This window comes from Strix uralensis, chromosome 10 (assembly GCF_047716275.1).
Source record: "Strix uralensis isolate ZFMK-TIS-50842 chromosome 10, bStrUra1, whole genome shotgun sequence".
NCBI lineage: Eukaryota > Metazoa > Chordata > Aves > Strigiformes > Strigidae > Strix > Strix uralensis.
Genome location: NC_133981.1, coordinates 21,223,394 through 21,240,492, shown reverse-complemented (window position 1 = coordinate 21,240,492; position 17,099 = coordinate 21,223,394). Strand labels below are relative to the sequence as shown.

The following is a 17,099-nucleotide window of genomic DNA, read 5'->3' as shown; positions in this document are numbered from 1 at the left end:
GCATCATTTTAAGGACACCTCAATGGTTAATTATTATCACATTGCAAGCAGAAGTTTCTGAAGAGCTGCCTATTGAACACTTTCACTGACAAGTTATTGTTTTGATAAAATACCACATCTACCCTGCACAATGTTTATACTGGACAGCACAGTACACTGAAAAGATGTTATTCTCAGTCCATAATAATTAAAAAATTATGTGGGAGTTAAATCACTTAATTGTTAGAGTTCAGTGTGGAAAAGCTTTTGAATAAAGAAAACCAAATTTTTTTTTTTTTTCTGGCTTATACCGATACTATACTCATTACTGAGTGTATAGTACTACCTCTGATGAGAATTTGTACCATTTAGAAGTACTGGTGTAACTGCACTGGTGCTAAGAGAAGTGAGCAAACACACCGTCAGGCAGGACTGCAGATACAGAAATTTAGGGCAGATCCCAGATATTTTCACAGAGAATGCTGTACATGTTGTTTTGGGTTTTTTTTTAATTTACAGGACACTGCTCATTGCATTGGGAATGTCAGTGGATTTCTGAAAGTGGTACAATGTTTGCAGTACTGCTCATTACCATTGCTGACACTCTGCAAGACACACATGTCACAAGGAGACAAGGAAACTGCGTCATCAAATGCAGCTTCACACTGAATGCCTTCTTTAATAGAAGCTGAAAAACACCGCACACTGTTCAAGATGATGATTAAAAAAAGAAACCAAACAGTTAAGGTCTGTCTGATTAATTGCTCTACTTAGCTAATTTGATAAGCTCTCAGTCTGTTTTCTGTGCCTCCTTCATTGGCTTGATCTACTTTTCAGATTAATCTAATTATGAACACGTGCAATCAAAAGCCCCATCTCTGCAGAAGTTATACGACTCTTATTTATACCCAGCATTTTTTAAAAGGTCAATTAAAAACATCTTGCCACAAAACACGTTTCTGGGATACAAGGCAGGCATACAACAAGGGTCGTATTCAGTAAATACAGGAACCACTCCCTGCACTCTCCAGTGTTTCATTCCCACTCTATTCAGTAATATAAACTGCATTCTTCAGGAGAATTCTAATAAATATTACATTAGAGCAGACAAAAGATGACAAATGATTCAAAGTAATTGCAATCCCCAAACCACATTAATCAGATAAGACATACATCAGAATGTGAATAATAATGCCAGGTTCAATTTACAGTACCATAGGTATCTGAAAATATACTGGGCACTTCACAAAGAAAGCTCAGTATTTTATATCATATTAGACACATGTAAACTGATAAAACTATTCTGACAAAAAAAAAGTTCAGCATCATATATAGTAGACATATTTTAGATAATAAAAGATTAACTATGTATTTACGAGTCTAGATGTATGACTTACCCTTGATTCACAACTGATAAGTAATCCATTTATATTTTCACCAGTTCTTCATAGAGGACAGAATTCTTTGCAAATATAGTACAAATACAGAAGTTGAACTGCGGTAACTCTGAAAGTATGAACTGTAACTATTCTCCTTTTTAAAACTAGTTGTACTGATAGCTCTAATTGATTCCTCTGATTACGATTTCATCCTTATTTTTTCCTATGAATACAAATTAAAAACAAAAGAAAGCACGAAACACTTTTATCTGACTATGCAGATTGTTTGACACTAGATATGTAATTCTATTTCAAAGTATTTTTCGTGCAGAACTTTCAATACTCTGCTTTAATAATAACTTTCTCCCTCTCAAAACCAATAAAGAAAGATTGGACAGCATAAAATGAATTTTTCCATCAAAATCGGGAAAGTTATTGTTCAGTTCATCTGGGTTTTTGTGCTAGCCTTGATAAAATGTGTTTAAAAAAATTAGACTGAAAATAATACTGTCAGACTTGCCTAACTCATAAAAACAATTTACATTAGTAAAAAATAACTCTAAACCCTTGAGATTACAATGGTTTCTTGTATTTGTTGTAAAAAATATTTTAGCTAAGCAATGCCAAGCTTGGGGCCTTATGCAATAATTGTGTAAAGAAAAATTATGAACCCTTGCTATAGAGAACATCTACAAAGCTTGCAGTGGGTTAGTGCTAGATGGACTCTAAAACGAAAGACACTTTTATAATACCTCAGAGCACAAAATACTGGTGTGATATTTTAAAACTGATAATATAAAAAAGTGAAATTAGTCATAGAGGGTTATGAATTATTCTGAATTATTCTACATTATTCTGGGGCTCCCAGATAAATTTTATTGGAAGTCAGTGCTAAGATCCTCACAGGCTTTCCAAACCTTCAGCAAGCACCAGCAAAATAGTAGAACTGTTGCAAATATCGCTACGTTGTACAGGAGACTATGGAAAAAACTCATGCATTACATGGAAAAGTTGCTAGAATGAGGGAAAAGTGTATAAAACAAACCAAAAACTGGAAATACAGAAAGTTTGGCATTAAAAGACCTGACAGATGTTAAGCTTTTGTTCTTGCTTTAACTCGTATTCCAGAGTGATGACTAATTAAACGCAATATGCAACTGAGCGAGAGGTTGTACTTGGTCACAATCTGCAAAGATGCACATAAACCTTGACTGTTGGCTGCTCAAGACCCTGCAAGCCAAACTACTCCCATGGGTAAGTGTGCTTATTAAGAATGAATATGCTAGGATTAAACATTTTTATTCAGGAAGCAGCAGTACATTTCTGAATGTGACTGGACTCTCACAAATACCAAGAAGCAGCTTAACTGAACGTGGCTATTGATTACCTTGACAGTTTAATAACGCAGATTTTCAATGGCTGACTGAACTTAAGTGAACTAGGGAAGAAGATTAAAAGACTGTGTCCCCTAAAGCCTTGGCCACTCCTCTGACATCTCTAATCCCATCACCTAGGGAAAGCTGTTTATTAACTTCTGGCCTCAGAGGTAGAGGTAGCATAGACATCTTTTGGCAGGTAAGGGAGAACTTACAAGGTAGGAGGGAAAAAAAAAATAAAAGGGGTGAAACTATATGAGGATTCAAGCTACTTTCAGTAAAAAACAAGAGGAAAAATAATTAATTTAAAAATATGTATCAGTAAACCCAGAAATAAAAAAGGTGTTTTCTACTTAACAGCTCAAAAAAGAACAGAACCTAGTTGGAAACTACTGGATAAATGTGAGGCTTAATTCCAAAAGTTGGTTTATTTTCATGTCATAACCATAATAAAAGTGGTAATTTGCTAATATTTGGAGGAGAAGGGGAAGAGAAGAAATGTGTGCTGCTTTGGAGGAACACAGGGGCTTATTTTGCCTATACAAAATGAGTTTATGAAGTATTTTTAACTGAGTTATTTTGAGAAGTGCCAAAGAGTTGGCAGCCATAGAGAATTACTTAGCATAGATAAAAAGCCTGAAGACATGGAGCCTGGACAAAATGGGATTCGCTGGACCCCAAGCTGGGCCTTTTGTGTTACTGTTTGCATCTTCTTGTCATTTGGGGACCGGTCATGAATTAGGATGACACTGCATTACTTAAACTACAAAAATGTCCCTGTCCTGCACTGTCTGCAATTTTTAACATAACCATTGAAACTTTGAGGCCATTATCAGATTCTTCACAGATTTTTAAAACCAACTTTGCACTGGATCTTGTACAAAGCTGGAAATTTGTCACTAATTCAGTACAACAGATAAAGACTAAAGTCATGTCAGTGTGTTTACGATCACTGCAAATGACAGACTGACAAAATAACATAATATCCCCTGGAATGATAATGTGTATAACTTAACACGATGAAATAAAGCTTACCATGAACATAGCGCACAGCCTGATGCAATATTTGTGCCACAGCATGCAAGCCCTAATAAAAATAAAGAATAAATAGTTTCAATTTTGGAAATATAAGTTATGACTAGATACAATGAATGTAAAATCAGAGAAAAAAGCAGTCCAGCCATTTAAAAGCATCTGTTTCATTTAGAGCCAAATGGTTTTATTGCATGATTAATAAAATTATTCTTATCTCTTCCGTATTACTCTTTAATTGCAAACTTAAAAGTGAGTCTTTAGAAAAACATATCTAACACACCTTCCAGTATAACTGAAGCATTAAAAATTGCCTAATTTTTTAAAAAATCAAAACAATACATATAAAAGCTATCACATTTGTTGCCATTTATAATTATTCTGTAAGTAGCAATCTCAATTTTTCTTAGAATCAAATATTTTGAAAGTAAAAAGGTCTAGTAAATAAATATATGGATGAATCTGGGTATACAACAGTTTTACTCAGCTACTTTTGGAAGACGTGAAAACAAACATATCTTCCAAGACTTACATCAAGACAAACATCTAGGTATCTCTTTGGTTCACAAATCTAACTACAGGATTACTAAATTTTCAACAGGTAATCTATTTTAAAATCTTCTGGAAATGATTTTAAGTAAGCAGAGACATAATACTGTGTATTATATTTGTCAAGACACAACTTGGTAAGCATACACTCTTGTTAAACCTTACTTGTTCATCTTATCACTAGTCAGACAATTGTTGCCCTAAATTGTGAGATTTAGGCAGGTACATAGCAATGACAGCCTTCTAAGAGTTTCAGAATAGATACATTCAGTATCAATTTCTCTTTCAACTTTTCAGAGCACTGTTGGAACGTAACCAAATGATACACAAACTGAATGTACATTACGCCGTTAACAGCCAAAAAGCAATTCTCTGAATCTATGAGTTTCACTGTGAACAGTGCATGCCTGTTCAGGTCAGAAATTAAAAGGACGATACAACCGATTTGAGAGTCAAGGCTAAACTAGGTAGGTGACACATTGTAAATGAAATTGAAATCCGGCCAAGAAAAAGGGTAAAGTACCATGGAATCTAATTACTACAAGTGATCAAAATATTTTCCTTTCATCCTATGCCAACAGATGTACTTGCAGTAGTTCCAAGTTAAACACCTTGCTCCACTACCCAGGGTACCAACATCACTTCTCCACATTTATTCTGGAGATTTCCCATTACGGAAATACATGGAAATGGCTGAAAACTAGAGTTCTGTCATTCTGAATTGCATGCACAATACTGCAGCTAAGCAAAAGCAGTCCATCTTCTCCATAAACTGGCAACGCAATCTGCGCATCAGATACCATTCCAGGCAATTTGCAGGTAACTCCAAGAATAAAACTAACTGCAAACAGGGAGACATATTAGGGGAAGATACCTAAACACAGCAGCTTTAAAGTACAGCAAGTCAAAACAACTTTACAGTAAAGATGATAATGATGCAAAGTCAAATGAGTAATAAGGGGGACTCCCAGCTCAGGACTCGAAGCAGCACAGATGGGGTCACAGTGATGGGAACACTGAGCTCTGTTTTGTCTACACCACAGCTCCCAACACTTACTATTTGATGCTGAGGTTGCAAAAAGTGTCTTTCTGCCTAACAATACAGGTACGTCATTAATCCTCCTGCCTCCATTTGCCTCATCAGTAAAGTACTTCCACTCCTCTGAGACTGGTTTTAAAGATATTCAGAAGGTAACATAAAAGTGCTCAAATACTAGGGTGATAAATTCAGAAAAATGTCTAATCAGTGTTCGCAATATTACTTCTCTGACTCTGTAAAGACGCAACATTTTCAGACTGGGAAAGATAACAAAACCATAGACCAGGATTATAAAACTGTAAGTCCCAGAGTAATAAATGCTAGTTTTAAAATGCACTGTTGCTTTGATCAGGGATTACGTAAGGCTCCATCAGATCAATATTTCTTTATGCTTTCCACTGGCATTCCCAGAATTTTGGAAAATTACAGTTGTTAAAGGTACTGCACACTGCTGTAAAATTCCCTGTAAAGGAGTTTGATCTGAGAAATCCAGTCACTCATGAAAAAAATTAGATTCATACAAAATTTATTGTTAAATCAAAACCTTTGTGCTTCATTTGTTTCCCTAAATAGCTTAAACCCTTGCTCGAGCAGAAATTCAGAAATGCCTGCAATCCTTCATTTGCTACAGTTGGATGAAAATATGAATAACCATACAGAAATTGATAATCAAAGAATTTGCTAGAGAGAAAAGTACTTCATTGATTTCTAAGACTGTTTTTGATGAAGGAAAGGTTTCATCTTCCCAAGTCAAACTGAAGATTGAATTATAAAGAAATTGATGTGAGTTCCCATTTATTCAATGGCCTAAAGATTTGGAAGAGTCACCGAGGTGGCAATGGCAGGCTCATCCATAAACCAGTTTCTTATGAGAAAGAAAATACATTCTGTTTGGGGTACAAGAAGAATTTGATTAAGTATTAAAGGGTTCTTCTAAGGGGGGGTGGGGTGTAGAAAAGGTTCTTTTATCCCTCTTTCAATCAGCTCGGGGATGCTCAACTGTTGCCAAATGTTTTGAGAACTTTTTTCATTTTATTTAACCACACTCACTCCCTCATCTCCCCAATACTCGCTCTTTGTATTTTGAGCTGCTTAAGTGGCTTTACAATGTTTACAGCAGTTACAATCTACTCCAGCCTACTCCACGAACTGTAACCCTACCAGGTGTTTCCACACAACCAGAATGCGTCAATATTTCTTGCAAATGATGCAAGAGCAGAACTACAACGGCTCCAAGTTTAATGAACTAATCTGAGGATGATTAAAGACTGGTTGTAGATACTCAGAGATATATCAGTTGCAGACTTATTGATCAAGCGAAACCTGTAAAATATTGCATGGTGCCTTCTCATAAAACTCAGCACATATGCTATGCATGCTTGTTCATCCACTGTACCACACCCAGCCCTTAATTCGTCTCAAGTCAGTATTTTCATCCTAGTATACTGCTCAGGTTTTTTTGCTTGGTGGGGTCTTGTTTGTTTGTTTTGCTTTTTAAACATTGATGAATGTTCAAAACAAACAAAGAAGGCCTGCAACTATTTTATCATCTCTTAAACTCACTGGTTGCAGTTAAACACATTTTTTAACTCATTCTTAGAGATGATTTTGTACCGCTAAAATTGTACCATTTACCTAGTATTCTATGACAATTTAGGATTAGCACTCAATAGGTTTATTTTTAGTAAGTGTACCTCATTACACATTTTGTAGTGCTGCATGGGGATCACCGATCTATATGCATGACTGCAGTGATAAGATCTGGCAACATTCTTTAATAACCGTTTAAACTGTTCTAGTCGTGTGCTTCAAGCAACACACAATTATTCCAACACCTAAAAAGAGCTTTTCCACTTGAAGTATTTTCCACTACTCAATATGTGCACCCTTGCCATGTGATAGTTAAGATTTTCCATTATTTCCTTTATTTGATTTATTCCTTTACAGCCAATGGACAAAGCATGTACACGTAGTTCACAAAAGACAGCTTAAATGTAATTTGCAAAAACTACAATGAGAGATTCTTATTTTGATGCACAAATCCATGACGATCAGGCTGAAAAATATGTTGTCCATCATTACATATGTATATAAATCTAGAGAATGATCTTTGTAAAGACAAAAACTTTAACAAAATTAGAAAGATGACATCAGTATTTGGCATGATACCGAACAAAGCCAAAATTTATACTGTAGCTTAGACAGATCAAAGTTGCTTTGTATTTTTCAATTTACAACAAATCCCAGTAAGATATGTTCACTACAGCGTCAGAATTTCTTTCTACTTTATCTCTAAATGTCCTAGAATGCTGCTGCTATACAGTAACATTTCTTAAGATAAACAAAATAAATTGAATTTGTTAAAGTTATCATGGATGTCAATTTTGAATCAAGCATAATGCTTTTGCTAACATAAAAGAAGGCAGAGCTTTGGGTGAAGCTGGGATAAATAAAAGTGAGCTGTATTGGGACTGCCTCTGGGAGGAAAGGCATCCTGCTGGCCAGCGCTTTCACCCTGTGGAGTGGAAGAGACCTCAAAACCCTACTCCATTTGGCTCTTGCATCCCAGGTCAAAGTTTACTAATGTTTGAACACTGAATGAATGAAATTCCAGACCAGCTAAAGCAACATGCCGTTTTTCTGAAGTGGACACTCCGGCATATATTATATACACTATGAGGGCTGTGTGTGGTGGTGCAATGCTTACCCCCCCCCCCCCCCCCCCCCCCCCCCCCCCGCCCCTCTTTGTTGGGCTGCTTGGTGCTAGGTGCGATTCCACCCACATCCCCCGAGCTATACACCAGTCTGTGGAGATAAGGACTGACAATGTTAACGAGCCTGGCTCCTGCCCCTCCCGATTGCTCGGAAATGGTTAAAATGGCCCATCAACTCCTAAGGGCCTGGCACACCTGTGCCTGGGATGTGGTCAAATGGGAACAATAACAGAGTCGCACATTCATCAAATTCTTTTGTAACTGCTGGAAGGCACCAGAAGGCATTTGACAAAAGTCAATTATCTTGGACCCTATAAATGGCGACCACCAGGGAGACCCTTTGAGCTCTCCTGGATCGCAGTGGGCCTGTGACCAGCACCTCCCCTGAGCTGGGAGCCTCTCAGGTACCAAACCCTTCAGGTGCCGTCTGCTCCAGACGGAAGGCCAGGGCGAAGTCCCCCGCTCGAGTCTCAATTATCGCCCGTTGAGGAATGCCAAGGCATTGGGAGTATTTACTCTAAACTCGAGAGGGAAATTTTCTTTGAGCTAGCTTCTCTTTACTCTGTGTGTGTGTGGGTGGGTACGTACCCTTTTTTCTGTGTGTGTATGTCCGTTCTGTGTTCATTCTACTGAATCTAAACACTTTTGTTTCTGTATGTTTGTCCATTTTGTTATGTGCATGCATGTGTATATATATATAGGTACCGTTAAGTAAGTTAGTGTGAATCTTGTCATTTTAGAATCTGAATAAGTCGCTTTTCTTTCTTTTAGTATCTTTGAATTATTTTATAATAATAAATTGCTGTTAGTTATTAATAAACCTAGATTTCTTACTAAATATTACCGTGTCAATAATTTCATCCGCGACGCTGTGGCATTAGCAAGAATTCCGTAACAAACTCTGCATCTGCAATTCAAGCTGGTAGAGAAATGAAATCACAACATTTGCAAGTCAGGGAAGACAGCAGGAAAGACAAACTACACTGATAGTTGGAAAATACATTACCATGGAAAAAGGAGAAATTACTTCATTTTTTCATTAAATGGCTATTGTGAGGCATTTTGTCTTCCACTACTACCCCCCGATATGGCGGCAGAGACCTCCCTACACCTTCAGTTGTTTCCACCTTCCATAAATGTAGTTTTATTCCAAGTTTAGCTTACAATGTGAAATGCATCTCACCCTTCTTACAATTCCCCAGGATTTCAGTATAAGTAATTATAGCATTACAAAAGAGAACTGACAGCCTATGTGTTAGCTCAATATGTCAAAAAGACAGGCAGTAAAGCCTCTCAGTGGCTGTGGTACATCTACTGTCATCTCTCATCAGATGACGAACTGAAAAAGCAGCAAGTGACGGGTTTCCTTGTTCTATTATATGAGTCAAGGGCGTTCTTCTAAAGAGTTTGTTTCTAAAGAGGTTGTTCTGTCTCTCAGACAAGACCTAGCTAGAAATGTGAGCTGGAAACATTGCCCCGTAGCAGTATCACATATTTTCAAACATGCAAACCTGGTGCTTCCTTTATCAAAGTGACTGACATTAAAATCAAGGTGAAATTCCAGGCACCTTGAGTCACTCTTCAAGCTAGAAAAGAGTTGCAGGCACCAAACAGACAACACCGCTTCTCTTCTTAGTCATGAAAGTTCTAGATGCAATAATTAAAATAATCCCATTCATTTTACTTGGAGATCCAAGATCACTGATGTCCTCACAGATACTTTATTTCATTACTGACCTAAACTGTTAGGAATGAGAAGACAGCAGAGCTGATCATAAAGTGTTACTGTACAATGTTAAAATCACTTCTGGAAGCAATCATGACTATGTTACAGAGGAGTTTTGGTTGAGATTTCATGATACACTGAGTACTTTGGGGATGTTTTCTCAATGGAAATGTTCCTTTGGTGGAAGGAAGGGGGGAAAGGGTTTGGGGTTGGGCTGTGGGGTTTGAGCTTTGTTCGTTTTTTTTTTTTCTTTATTTCTTTACCTTGTCTTTAAAGATGCAGAGTTGGAATTATAAGAAAAAAAAAAAAGGGCATTCAACACCTAAGAAACAAATATTCAATCCACAATATAGTTATATACACAAGTATTTCATACAATGACTATTCTGTATGCTAATTTAAGGCAACAGATATGACTGGACAGCTTTACCTGCATCATACAATAGATCCAGACGAATTTGATGTTAAAATTTCATTAGGTACACTTGTGCATTTAGTTGTTGACCTGTATTGTACTTGGTATGGTTAGTGGTTTGAGACATTAATCTTTATCGTCTATTTTATTCAAAGGCCATCTATTGTAGATTTTAAACATGAAAAAAATAATGTAAGGGTTTTTAAGTGGTATGCTTCTTTGTTCCCCGAGGTATTCGGTTTTAAAATAAATAATGAAACAGGTATTTAAGATTTTAAGTGCTGGAATCAAAGCCACATATTTCAAAAGATTCAAGGTGATGTCTAACCTTCATTTGCCTCAACATTATTCATATCCCAAGAGGTCAAACTTCTGTTCTTCCGAAATGGTTTCAGTTATAAGAACACTGAGTAGCTCAAAAGGCATTATCACCATCTTTACCACAGACATATTAGACATACATTTTCTAAATATTCCATTTTATTACTAACAAATGGGGCTGGATTTGCAGCAGAACTCGAACAATTGCCAAGAAAATAAACCAGTTATGACCCAGCTTATGTACAAACACCTTCACTGTATTTACCAGCACTTCATAAATTGCAGTTATTACCAATTCCTTTAATAATTTGTCTCTCTGATTCTAGAGGATAATCTGGGCTAGAAAAATCCTCAAATAATAACAACTATGTGATATTATAGAGCTTTACAGCTGTATTCAACCTACTAGATCGTTTTCTCCCAGAGATCAGTTCAGTGATCCAATAACACTTCTCGACAGTTTAAGGCTGTACAGTAAACACCCTATAAAAACTAGTTCTAAAAGGAATGAGATTCACCACTTCCAAAGTCTCAAAAAATGTAACTCGTGTTTGAAAAATAATTTTTTTATTAGAAAAAAACATATTTTCTTATTTCTGGAAGCACAAGTCGAGGACTAACAAAATGCTGCTTTTCAGGCATTCCCAGCTAGAAATGACACATTTCTTAGGCACGTAAGGCTTCTTGGCTACTGGCAGCGCTGCCCGTGTGTCATGCTGGCGTTCAGCCAGCAAATGGCACAGTAGCCAGCTCCTGCATGGCTAACTGCACGCAAAAAGGGAATCAGATGGAGGATCCGCATGTCGCTAGCTACTGCCATCTACTTTGTGGAAAGACGTCCTTGCGTTGTGACAGCACGGACACAGTCACACCACATGTCTCATTATGCTAAATCAAACCTGCTATCAACTATGAGCCAAAAGGAGATTAAAAAAAAAAAAAAAAAAAAAAGAACTTGTAAACATTTTGGGGTAAGAAATGACATGACCATAGGCTACGATGGCTACAAATAAGACAGAGGTACTTGCAGCAGACAAAAAAAATATAGCCATGCAGAGTACAAGAAAATACGTCTGCTGTGCATTGTGTTAGGTAACAGCAATGCCTCCAAGCCTTCTGCACCACAGCAGAAGCTGTCAACAGGGGATAAGCAAAACCACAAAGCAAGCAACCTGATTTAGCAAAAAAATACAAGTTGCTCGCTTATCTCAACAAATGACAGGTTAATGAACACAGCCACTCTACAGATATTTTCTTTTAGCAAGCATTCTGAAACAAAACTAGTTGTGGGAAAGAAGAGTCCATCATTCTCCCGCAGTAGTCTTAAACCTCATCAGCTAGGAATGGTTCTATCATCCCAGTCCTGTGGATAAACCACTCCTTTGTTTCATCTCATTTATAATTTTTCAAAATCTTTCCACAAAACAGAAGTATCATACCAATGTCCAAATAGCCTCTCCACTATAGCCATTACTAAATAGCATATATTCCTCCCAACTTACTTTTTGTACTTGTCACTGGTACCTTTGAGCTTTACTTCCCTAACTGTATAATGAACGGTTCTCCTTAGAAATGGCCCCTTTTTCTCCTTTCTACTTCCCTAATATATGTAAATGTACATCAAGAATTTTCAAAGCATCTATGAAAACTGGATATTAATTTCTCATTAGAAATCTCTGCAGCAGCTCCGGGAACCTCAGTCTCCCATCTCTGATTTTGTTAAAAAAAAAAAAAAAAATTCCACGTAGTGGTCAAGGAATCATTGAAAATTTTACTGTATGGATGTATTTTTTAATTTATTCATGAAGAAATATTCTTAAAGACTCTGTTCAGTAACAGAGGATTTAACACAGTGTTATGTAATAACTAGTTCAACAGCTTCCCCCACCATGTACTTTTCTCCACATGTAAATTTTTCTGAAGTTATTTCTAAGGCAATAACTCGATATCAAAAGTTTAATTCAGAGTGTGACAGATGACAAATATCTTCTTCCTATTTAAGTGCTCCCCCCACAGTGCTATTCTAGTCTGTGCAGAATATAAATGACCAACTGAAGGAAAAAGAAAAAAAAAGAGAATTATGAAGTATTTTCATAATAATCTAGTCAAAAGCATTTTTCAAGGTTTTTCATTAAAATCCACATTTAAGAGAGAATTAATACAAGGGGGAAAGAAGTTACCCTCCCCAAATAATGTTGATGAAAGCACATTCTTCAAGAGCTTCAAAGATTTACTTAGCAATACATCACTCTTGTCCCCTCCCAAGGAAAAAAAATATGCTTTCAGAATTTATGGTAGCTACACTTATTGTAAATACATTTATGACACTGCAACAAAGGGATGCTGCCAGACTGCTCCATCTATACAGAAAGGACTAATTTTTGCAACCTTCTTTTAGTATAAAGGACTGCAGTAAGTTTAACACAGCGGTTCAGTGTGTGCTTAAGTGCCGAACTTGGACATATCTCAGAAGTTCATAGTACTGCAAGATGAATTAACCTTAATATTAAACCCAACAACTGTCTCGCAAGACTGTTAACCTTTTCAGTAATGCAAAGAAAATAGGTTTAATCTACTGCTCTGCTTGCTGTTACACCAGATGTTCACAAGGTCATCTGTGATTCTGACTGCATCACAGGATGGGCTATGCTATTAGTGAATTTTTATCACACCACTACTTTTTCAAATATTAAAGGATAACAAGAATTTTCTTTTTTGTTCTTCCTTCTCCTTCTCTTTTACCTTAATGTCACTGGGAAGATTCTCAGCTGATATGCACAGGAAAATAACTTCATTCCATTTGAGACAATCTCTCTCAACCACTAGAGAAAACTGTGCATACACTTAAGTCAACCCTCAAAAGAAAAAGGGCTATAATTCATTTCTCACTTAGTTTTGCTGGCCAGCGGAGCGTGCATCCTGCTGTATAAAGGTCATATACACAGTCAAGGCCTGCCAAGGGAAAACCTGCAGCTTAGCTAAAGATCTTCTCACAGGAAAGAGCTATAAAACACTGAAATTACAGCAGTTTGCCGCGCAGGCAGATCCTAACTGTAAGCATCTCAGTGTGAATTTAGAAAACTAGAAGCAGCCCCACCATTTCACACAATGCTTTAACGCACCTTCTTTTTATTTTATTCATATATATTGTTTGAGGGATGGGGTACAAGTGCCTGTCTGCTGGGCACGGCACAGCACTATGGGAAGATCTGAGCTCAAGTCCCCATAAAAGCACAGACACACTTGTGTAGTGCTGTTTCAGAGTAATTTACACTCCATAACAAAATTGTATTATTGCTGGTTCTGCATCCCACTTAGCATCCCACTTGCATTGTAGACATAATTGGGGGATTTTCACAGTAGGTTTATTCATCAAATTAAGATGCCTGCCTGGACCAAAAGTTCAGGATCACTGAAGGAGTGATTAAAAGAGTTCCTAGAAAGTAACCTGAGCATCCATTAGGCACATCCAAACAGTCTGGATTTGAGAAAGGATTTACACTTCTCTGTTCACACAACTGTGTTGTTTCTCTGACAAAGTTTTACCTGCAAATTAATTTATTTTCTCTGTTTAGGTCTTCCAAAGCATCAGAAAAGTATGGCGACAACATTTCCAAGAAAGATTATTTATGCAAAGATGCCTTCCAGCATTTTCTTAAATTAAGGTCAGTGTAGTTGTCATAGTTGGGTTTCCCATCACTTACAGTACCGTACATGTAATTATTCATCACAAATTAATTACATGTGCTACAACTTGAACTATTGCAAGGTATCTGGCCACTGTAGTTCCATACCACATACCACTCTTACAGAAATAACAAAAAAAAAAAAAAAATGTAAAAAGAAATATAGGCTATCAGAGGATTTGGACCATCTAAATTGCTGTCCAGAGGCATCATGAAACACTGAACACTAAAGACTGCTGATATATTAGAACTCTCTCAGAAATGAAAGGCTGGAGAAATGAAACACAGATATATCCCAATTTCATCACAGTGATCTGTAGATAATGCATTCTGCCAGCCAAGGGATTATTATCACTCTGTTCCATGACACAAGTATAGTAACTGTCATACACAAATGCAGCTCCAGTATCACTTTCAATTGTGCGTTGCCTGATGTTGACCCCTCTAGTTTAAGGAGAAAAAAGAATTCTCCCTCTTCAAAGGGAACAAGCGTTGCTTCTGCAGCACATTCACATGATTATTAACACGAATTCTGGCATGGAGTTTATAAGATGACATATACTTACTGGGAAACAAGTATTACAGGCAAAGCATATGAGGCAAGAGAAAAAGGCTGTCAAACTGTCGGTCTTTAACAACAATCTCAATCAGAGTTCCCAGAGTTACTAGAATTTAACCACCTCCCTTAACATTTATTGTTTATTGTTGTTGTTTTCTGTTTCTAAAGAGTTTCAGAGTTTTCTTGTTACAGATCAGAAAAACAGTGCAGATAAAAGGAAATAAGCCTGATGAATCATCTCTATCCCCAACTAGAAGCATAGTACTTAAGATGTCATCATCTTTTCTTTTCTTTTTTCCTTCCTTCACTACTTTTTTTCTGCCTTGATGTCACCAACAAAAAAATTTTGGTCAGGACAGACTGAAAACTGCCTAATAAAGTTCCAAAGTAGTATAGGTAGAATTATTCTCCAATTATTTCTGGTCTAATTTAAAGCAACAATTCTTACAAGGAATGGGATTATAATACTGATAAGGTGGTATTTGCTACTGTAGAAAGACACAGAAACATGCAGAAGGTATTTCTGAATCCTTCCTCTGATCCTGCAACTTTTACAGTTTCTTTACAGCAGCTGTTTTCTCAATAACAGCAGCAATAATAAACAAGGTAGTTTTGGAGTATGAGAATAATGATGTGACTGTAATGACAATTTGGAAAAATTTTGTATGTCCTCATCCTAAGACATTATGTATGGCAAGAAGCACCTGAGAAGATATTTCTCTGTAAATTAATCTCTTGGCTTTTTATGCAAGATATGTTATATTTTGCCTGTTTATTAATGCCTACGTCTCAAAAGCAACAATCAATTAAATTTTCTTTGATTAACTAAAATACAGAAATTATTTTCATGGCACATATAGAAGTGATTCAAGATTAATTCTTTTGATTACGAAGCAGATAACAGGCCATTTTATCAAATAAGAGGTAACGATTAGATGTCAGTGAAAATTTTTGTTGTTGACAGTTAACTCTATGCCTAAACTCTTACTTTTACCATCTATGGTTGGACTTTTGAAAGAATGCTTGCAAGAGCTGTTTGAAGGAATATTGGTTTGTTACTAGTATTTTAAGGTGCCTAGGACTATACTATACCCTGCATTGGAGGAATACTGTTTTGTTACCAGTATTTTAACATTCCTAGGACTATGCCCTGCAAGCTCTTTGTAAAAGAATTCACTGGGGCACACCACCAAATACTCCTTTTAAAAACCAAGCAATTATAACCTCTCCTCTATTAAAGGTAAAACAGTGGTCTTTCAGCAAAGCATGAAGTATTTTAAAACATTTCTTAGCTCTTCAAGACTTCTCCTGCATAGCTTTCCCCCACACTATTGTCACAAAAAGGCAACGCTGACAGCTCTTGAGGCTCCAGCAGGAAGCCACCCACACACAGATCCAGAAAAATTCTGCCTTGATAAACTGGCTTTTCCTGGCTGGGCCTTGACGTGACGTCGCACCTCTTCCTACGACAACACAGCTCTGGCAGGATCTCCCTCTGGGGACTCATCATCTGCCACAGAAAGCACTTTGCAACCAACGGCGTTGCTTCCAGCCCACTTATCTATAGGAGCCAGGAGCAGAGCAGGCTACTGTGCCTTTTATGAAGTCTCCCATTCCACCTCCTGTTTACCCTGCCCTCAAAACACATTATGGTTTCAGGAGGTGTGTTCCCCACGTGTTCCAAAATGAGGCCGACCAGACCGCTTCCCCTCAGCAGTAGGAAGCTTCATGGGCAGGATCAAGGAGCATGTGCAAATAGAAAATGCAGTTACCACGTTTCAAAAGGGTAGCCAAACAGAGGCAAAATCAGGTTTATGCCTCAGGCCAGTAGCATAAAGGATGATCATGCTAGCTTAGTTGCCTGATAATTACCTACCGGAAGATACCAATTAGTCACCAGCATTTTCACAATTATTACAACACATTTCAGCTGAAATTTTCTGTGACAAGGGGTGGTGTTACCCTCTGTTTAAAAAAAAAAAAAATCCCTTATTATGGATTAGAGAGTTTTGTTTTTACTGTCTGTGTTTCTGCACAAGGGAAGTACACAGTTAGAATGAATCGATGGTCCGACATCATTTCTAAGCATGTGAACTTAAATACTTAAGGAAATACAGACATAAAATAAGGCTGTTTTAAAGGTTATAACATTATACCGTATTTAACCTTCTTTTCTGAAAAAGTATGCCTTTTGACAAGAGAAAACAGAAGGGGGATCTAGGGGAATAAAACTAGAGTAGAATAAAACTAAAAAAAAGGTAACATGATTTCAGTTGTACCAGAGATTAGACACACTGAATGCAAATACATGCAAAAATACTATT

The 17,099-nt window shown here is 37.0% G+C and overlaps 1 protein-coding gene across 5 annotated transcripts in view; it reads right to left on the bottom strand.

Moving 5' to 3' along the window:
• Nucleotides 1–17,099, bottom strand: part of ATP2B2 (ATPase plasma membrane Ca2+ transporting 2) — a 432,424-nt gene that overhangs the window by 317,757 nt on the left and 97,568 nt on the right. For all 5 annotated transcript variants that reach the window (XM_074879694.1, XM_074879691.1, XM_074879693.1 and 2 more), the window contains exon 4: nt 3,770–3,821. The gene's annotated coding sequence lies outside the window, so the exon portion shown is untranslated. The remainder of the gene's footprint in view (nt 1–3,769; nt 3,822–17,099) is intronic.